Source organism: Lycium barbarum, chromosome 12 (assembly GCF_019175385.1).
Source record: "Lycium barbarum isolate Lr01 chromosome 12, ASM1917538v2, whole genome shotgun sequence".
NCBI lineage: Eukaryota > Viridiplantae > Streptophyta > Magnoliopsida > Solanales > Solanaceae > Lycium > Lycium barbarum.
The window spans coordinates 21,305,192-21,313,715 of NC_083348.1; positions in this window are offsets into that span (position 1 = coordinate 21,305,192).

Below are 8,524 nucleotides of genomic sequence, written 5' to 3' on the forward strand. Positions count from 1 at the left end.
ATAAGTCTTAACCATGTCCAATTTCATGACCACATTGGCAGTCTTGGTCCTCAACCTTATATTTGACACAATTTCATATGTAAGCAACACATTCTCTACAATACTTCATCCCTTAAAAAACCAGCCTGATTAAGAGAGATGATTTCAGATAAAGCCCTACTAGTCTCTCATGAATCAACCTTGAAAAGATCTTATTCACAAACTTACTTAAATTATTGGTCTCATATCAGAAAAGGTATTAATAAATTCCTTTTTTGGTAATAAGACTAAATTTGTATGAGTTATAAACTTAGGTAACTCTCCACCACAGAAAAAACTTCTTACCATATCTGTAACATCAGTCCCAATGATATCCCAACAATATTGGAAATCAAACCAGTGAATCCATCAGGACCTGCAGCACTCTCCCTATTTAAACTGAAGACAATCTTCCTTACCTCTTCTTGGGTAGGAATCTCTGTGAAACTACTATTTTGTTCTTCTGAGATCATCTTTGGCACGGGATCTTGAATTTCAAAACTAGTAGGATCTGAGTCTTTAGTGAATTGTGCTTGAAAAAATCGTATTGCTTCTGCTGCTATTCCTTCACTCTCCTCTATTCAATCCCCTTCTTGATTCTGAATTCTTCTCAACTACAGCCTCTTTCTTCTGCCTTGCACATAAGCATGAAAATATTTTGTGTTCCTATCCCCATCTTGGAACCACTGCATAGAAGCCTTTTGCTTCCAAAATTGCTCCTCTAAAAGAAAATATCTATTCAAAACAGCTTGTACTTTATGCAACTTTTCCCTATTGTGAGGGGTAGGTTGCAATTCAAATTGCACTTCCTGCACTTTTATAACATCCTCCAAATTCTTAATTTCTGGAAAAATATTGCCAAAAGTGGTTTTGCTCCACTTTACCAAGGTAGCCTTGACTTTCTTGAGCATATGATGAAACAATATGAAAGGATTGCCATGAAATCTGCATGCCATTTCTCCCTAATAGTGTCTAAGAAACTTTCATTTTTCACCCAAAATTTCAAAAATTTAAAAGGTTTCTTTATTGGATCACCAATCAGAGGTACGGAAGTATGTCAGACAAATCTGAGATCGGAGTCAGACATACAGAGAGGTATCAGACAGGTTCGAAATCAGAAGCAGACGTACAGAAATGTATCATACAGAGTCGTGATCAAAGTCAGACAGACAGAAATGTGTCAGACAGAGTCGTAATTAGAATCAGTCATACGGAGATGTATCAGACAGACGCGTGATCAAAATCAGACGTACAGAGGCATATCAGACGGATTCATATCCAGAGTCAGACATACAGAGGTGTGTCAGACAGATTCGTAATCAGAGTCAATCGTACAGAGGTATGCCAACCAGAAACGTATTCAGAATCGGACATACAAAGATTTATCAGACGAAAACATAGTCGAGTTCAGAAATACAGAGGCGTAATAGGCAGAGCCTTATCAGAATCGGGAGTGCAGAAGTATAACAGATAGAATCTGAATCCGAATCAGATCACTCTTAGTAAGGCTCCAGTGATTTATGAAAAAATTCCCTTATTGGTAAACTTGTTAGCCAAGTTGTCATACAAATCATTTCGCGTGTCGCTTATCGACTCTTTCAGAGATTCCGCTTATTCACGCTTCTTATCCTTCATCTTTCCTACCATCCATACTCATTTTCTTTTTCAGACATCGTCATACCAGACTGAGTTATAATGGAATAGGGGTTTTTCTAGTCCTTGACAGCATTTGTGTCCTCACCCCCACTTCGTTTCATGTATTCGGTTTAGTAAAACCTTTCGTCTATCATAACGTTAGTTGCCGGAACTCGGCTCTTGACCCATATGGGCACCAAACGAAATCATACACATACACATACACACATACATATATATTTACTAATATCTTACTGGCTAGCGTCTCTGACTGTTATTCGAATTCACTCAATTTCCCGAGCGGTGTTGTACCTTTTTCTTTTTGCCCATTTAGTCCGCCTCGTTCTGCACGACCCCTGTAAGGGCACTAATTACTCCACACATTCTATTTTCCTTTTGGTTACCCCAAATTTCCATTTATATCTATCATACTTACACTTGTGCAAAACTTTGCATTACTTCCCAGGGGGTCACCCATCCCAGAATTGCTCTGGCTTGAGCACGCTTAACTCCGAAACTTTCATGCATTTTGACGCGTTAGGGCTAATATAATTTCGTCGATTGCCCCGCACGACCTTTGTCACGTAATTTTAGGGCAGATCGGGGTCTTAATAAATTTTCGGGAAATTCTCATAGTGGGTCCCACCCCGGGCTAAACCATACAATTTCCATATCGCCCTTCCGAATTCTCAATGTCTATCAGGTTAACAATTACCTTGCTCTTATTAATACCCAGAAGAAGGAAATCACATAATATGATAAAGTATAGGCCCATTCATACACATATCCCTCAAGAAAAGATCACTAACATACCTGGGTGTGCGCTTGAAGACGCTCCTGGGTCCTGCCGGCCGGTCAATGCAAATACGCGGTTCGAAGGACCGCTGTAACCAGAAGATGCACCACGACCTCTGCCACGACTCGCTGGCGCTGGTGCTGGTGCTCCTCGCCCCGTGGGGCGTATGGCTGCCGAAGGAGAAGATGAGCCAGCAACTGACCCAGTAGGCTGGACTGAACCTGAACCACCCTTATGCGGGCACTCTCTGACACGATGATCTGGGCTACCACAAAAATAACAAGCGCCCGTAGCGCGATAACACTCCCCCGGGTGGGGTCTCCCACAGTAGGAACATGGGGGTATGGGTGGCCTCGATTGACCGGGACCTCTGCTCACCTGTGAGCCTGGAACTCTGGAGCTCTGTCCTGAGAACTGTGGGGGCATACTGCGTGCTGGCTGGGACGAATACCTGTTACCCTGCCGCTGAGAGAACTCGCTCTGAAATCCCCCTGAATACCCGGCCGATCTGGCTCTCTTAGGCCGGCTCCTGTCGTGACCCCTATCAGGCCGACGTTCCCTACGTCGGTCCTCCACACCCTGGGCGTGCGCCTGTACCCGGGCAATATGCATCCCTGGCTGAGAAGCCACCGCCAAACAACTATCAATCAAATAAGGGTCCAGCCCCATCACGTACCGGTGCACCCTGTCGGCCATCTCAGCTACTATAGCGGGTGCATACCTAGCCAGTGAGTCAAACTCTAGGCTATACTCTCGAACACTTCTACCGTTCTGTCTCAAGTTCAAGAATCGATCAACCCTAGCTCTCCGCAGCTCTGGAGGTAGAAAATGATCAAGAAAGGCCTTAGTAAACTCGGCCCATACTGCTGGGGGAGCATCGTCACCCCTGGATAGCTGCCAGGACTCATACCAGTTCGACGCTACCTCATATAACCGATAATCCAACTCGACGGACTCAGTCGGCGAAGCCTTAATCAACCGTATCGTACTCTCCATCTTTCTAATGAACTCCTGGGGGTCCTCTTCGGGTTTTGTCCCGGAGAATTCTGGAGGATTACATGTCAAAAACTCACGAGCCCTGGAGCTTTCATATCTGTCCGCACGACCACTCCCAAATCCATGCCTGCGAACCTGCTCTGTCATTAGTGTGGTCAATAACTGAACCGCATCTCGCATGGCCCTGTCCTCCGCCCCTGGCTGTGGAGCTGGAGGCTCGGGCACTGGAACTCCGGGAGCTCGCGGTGGAGCCGCCCTCTGATCAGCAGCTGCTGCTGCTCCAATCTCCTCTGATAAGGGCGGTGTAACAGAGCCGGCTGACAGGGGCTCATCCTCAAGCGCTAACCGCGCACTGGCCCTGGTAACTCTCTGGGCCCGACTGGTTTCTCCTACCTCGACCCCCGCTTTGCCCTTCTGGGCAGCTGTTGCCTTCTTCGGAGGCATCGCTGAAAACATAACAAATAGTCAGGAGGGGATCATCCTACTAATACAGTTCTATCGCACGACCTAAGATTCAAAGAAGGGTAACATCCTAGATGCCCGGTAGCCTCCTGTTTATAGATGTGGTGCACAACACACCGATAAACAAGACTCTACTAGACACGGCCTGTAGACATACCGAGGACTAACCGCTCTGATACCACTTCTGTCACGACCCAACCCCGTGGGCCGCGACTGGTACCCTAACTGGGTACCCGTACATACCTACCTGACCGAATTTCGTATCATACATATATATTTTTTTTTAAAACAGATGTTACAGAAGTAAGCCGATACAGATACGGCACGCGCGCAAACATATATATGTATATACCTGAACATGCAGACATTTACAGATAAGCCGATAAGGCTAACATATAGACGAAACCCGTAACCCACACATCTATCTACAGGCCTCTACAGACATACAGAATCAGATGACGGGACAGGGCCCCGCCGTACCCAGAATTTCCACACATACAGAACATACGGAAAACAGAAGATATATACCAAAAGTGTACACTCCGGATCAAAGGAGCTCTTCGAACAGCAGAGTCAGAAACCTACGCTGGCGGCGTATCCCCTGGTGCGTCTGTACCTGCGGGCATGTAGCGCAGCCCCCGAAGAACGGGGGTCAGTACGAAAAATGTACCGAGTATGTAAAGCAGAAACATAACAGATACAATCATAGTCCGAACCGGAGTCACAGAAATATAACGGACAGAACCATACATCAGACAGACGGGCAGAGTCATGATCCAGAAAGACATACAGAATCGTGGTCCATACAGATAAACAGAATCATGGTTCGGACAGACCGACAGAATCATAATCCGGACAGACGAGCAAAATCAGAATCCATACGGACATACAAAATCAGAAGCCATACGGACATACAGACATAGTCGTAATTCAGACGGATAGACAGAATTATGCATGCAGAGTAGTGCGGAGTCATACTGAACCATACAGAATCGTACAGAATCATACAGAGGCATGTGCTTATATAAATACTGATGGCACATGCATACAGACATACAAATTCCGGCCCTGTCTGGGGGCGCGGTAACAGAACCCGGCCCTCTTAGTACGGGACGCGGTGGACAGACAGAATCAGATCAGATCAGATCATATCAGATGCCATCCTGGCCGCCATCCCCATACACAGATCAATATATCATAATCATACAGATATAACAGATCCCGACCCGCACACCGAGGGACGCGGTGAACAATGCAGAGGAATATGCACGATAACAGAACCTGGCCCGGGACGCAGTGAAGGAATGCATTGAGACAGCCACGAACAGAATCCATGAGAAACCACATACATACAGACTCACATACCGACTCAATCAAACTGAAGGGTGCCAAATGGCGAGCCAAAATCAGAGTATCCAGATAGTATGCATAGTACGCGCCTACATCCTACTTGGGAAGGCACGACAGATCATTATCAGAATCGAATCCTCAGATGTTCAGAAGTCATTTTGTAAGAATTTCATAAAAATAGCTGTATCATAATCAAAATAATAGTTCAATTGCTTTCTGAGAAAATCGGACAAAATGGAAGTATTTAAAGTATTACAGAAGATATCGGGCCTTGTGGGCCCGCCTCGGACCAACTCGAGGCAACATATGTAATTTACCGACAATAGACCTTATGAGGTCATCCGTAATCGTTTGGAAGTGTTCCGACTCCGTTTAGGGAAGTTTCATACAAAAATTCATTTTAAAGGCAATTGTAAGAAAATAGCTTCAATTGGATTGAAGGAATTGGAGCGGTTTTCCGTCTCGAGTTCCAGGGAACGGAGTCGCACTTAAGGCTCGCGGCTGAGCCTATCACATCCAGAACATGCCTAGGAACAAAGGGAAATGCTTCACATACCTCGATAGCGCCTTACGCTCGCTTGGCGTCGACTTCAATTTCGTCCAAAATCTAGAAATGGTCAAGTTTACCATTTGTTAGTTTCAAACTTTTCAATAATTCAACTTAACACATACTTGCCTACCGAAATTTCGGCAGCATTTCCTCTGTATATAGGACATCCCCGAGACTTAGCTCGGCTCAATTCATCAACACATCAACCCAGAGACAACATCAAAACAATAACAGACATTAAAACATACACTATGGCATCACTAGCCATCTTTCGACATAACGAAACATCTTTCGTTTCCAACTTACATTTCCAAACCAAACTTGTTATTTTCATATTCATCATCCATCAAAATCATTACAACATACATCGGAGGCATCCATACCATTTTCACACAATATTCATAAGATATGTAAACATTCAAACTTTCCATTAAGCCACTACTTTTCCAATTTTTCCTAACCTTCAACCTACAAGTTCATTATATATTTCCATCTTCCAAATTCATCAACAATAATCATGATTTGCCTCTTGATACTTGCATTTCCATTTTTACATAAATCATAACAAAGTTGCATGTTTTCCTACAACAACTTGATAACCATTTTTCCATGACAACAAAAACCATTACTCTTTCATTCACTTCACAACTAACACAATTAACATACTAACAAAATTTAGTTCTCCTTCCAACATCAACACACACCACACGGCCACATACTATATTCTCCAACTTCCATTAATTCATTCAACTTTCATTTCTAATATAAATTCCACCATAACCACAACTAGGATACAATACAAAATTCAACACATCTCAACTACACCATCATTCACACACACACGGCCATACACACACATTCACAACACATAAAATTTTCATGCTTTTCATTCATTCCCACACACTACAACATATATACATATATTCCATGGCTTGAAAATGATAAAATTCTTACCTTTTCTCAACTCTTCCACTTGCCACAATTGGTAGTTTCTTGCCAAAATAATTGTATCACCTTGAAGAGAATCTTGAGCTAAGTAGAAATTCCAAAAGGGATGGATTTTTGAACCAAGAATCAAGCTCCAAGAAATTTTTCTTCTTTTTCCTTTCTCTTTTTCTCCTAGGCCGAATTGCCTTTTTTTTTTTTTTGTTCTTGGTTTCTCTAAATTTTTCTTGAAGTTTCTAGGCTAATGATCCTTTTATAATTAATTGGCACATGACAATTTTAAACCATGGTTTTGGGCTTAACATGGCCGGTTGGGCCTATTGAATTTGGGCCTCACTTTCTTATTATTTTGTGCCCCAAATTGATGGCTACATTTTATAATTCATGAAGAAAGTTTCCAAAATTCTAATTTTGCCCTTGGCCTCCTTGCGTAATTCCACGCCAATGTATTCATAGCCAACACACTCATACCAAGTAAGGTCCAATTATGGCCTTATTCATTACAAGTCAAATTATTTCGAATTTTTCGAATATGCAAAAATGCCGGATGTAACAGCTAGAAATATGATTTCCAATGGATATATATATCACTTAGTCCGAGTTAGGAATACAAATACCCAGACCCCGACTCTCCAGTCCGTACCAGTCGTTAATGAGTTTCCGAAAGTCTTCCCATAAGATCTTCCCACAGTTCCTCCTGTTGACACCCAATTTTTGACCTCCAAAAATTCAAATTAATTAATCAAGCTTCTTGAATATCAAACAGAGTAGAATATTTACTCAGAGAATCAAAAAATACTTCCGAAACAGTTTTTGGTGCTATTTTACCATTTCATTTGGCAAAATATCGTAATATACATTATTATGTTTTTACGTATAATTTTTGGTGTTTATCATGTCTATTTTATCAATTTAAAATCAGTTTATATATAAAAAAAAATAAAGAAAAATAGGTATTTTAATTAAGTATGCATCTTGATTGTTAGTTTTAAGTCATTCATGACTCAATTATTATAATCAATCTCTTTTGCAATTAAATATTTTACTTTGTTAAATCAAGAAGCTTAATTAATTAATTGGATGATTATTTTATCTCAATCTTATTTCAATTTGGTTGGATGGTTAACAGATAGGCTTTGATTTAAAAGAATTGATTTCAATATGTCTACAAAAATGTAGTTACAATTGAAATGACAGGTTATTCTTTAAGACCAATTGTGGCCATTCTTTTAACTCCCAAATTTGCCCATAGTTTCTATTTTGATTTTCGGATTAATAGCCCAAGTTCTAAAAATTTGATCCAGCCCAAATTCACTAAATGACCCGGCGCACCTGAGCTTTTAACACCTAAATCCCTCAATATCATGTTTTTCTCCATTTTCCTCTCTAACAGCGAACCAAACGAACCCTAACGTACCCAACGTAAACCCAACTGGTAATATACCAAATTCGGATTAAATTTCACGCGTTTTAGTCTTCACAGCCTTTGTTTAATCATTCTGGGTAAAGAAATTTATTTTTCTTTGTCATCTCCTTCAATTCTCCAAGACTTGTAACAAAGTTTGTATCTTGAAGAAGAAATCCAAAAGCTTGAACCTTGAGATGGGTTTTCTTGAAAACCCTAGGTTAGAAACAATGGATTTGGCTTAGAATTCATGTATGTAAGAAATACTTGAAATTACATAGAATGGGCTTACCATGACGTAGTAGGATGAGGAGAGGAGAAAAACTTCATTTAGGGCTTGGAGAGTATGAAAAATATGGAAAAAGAG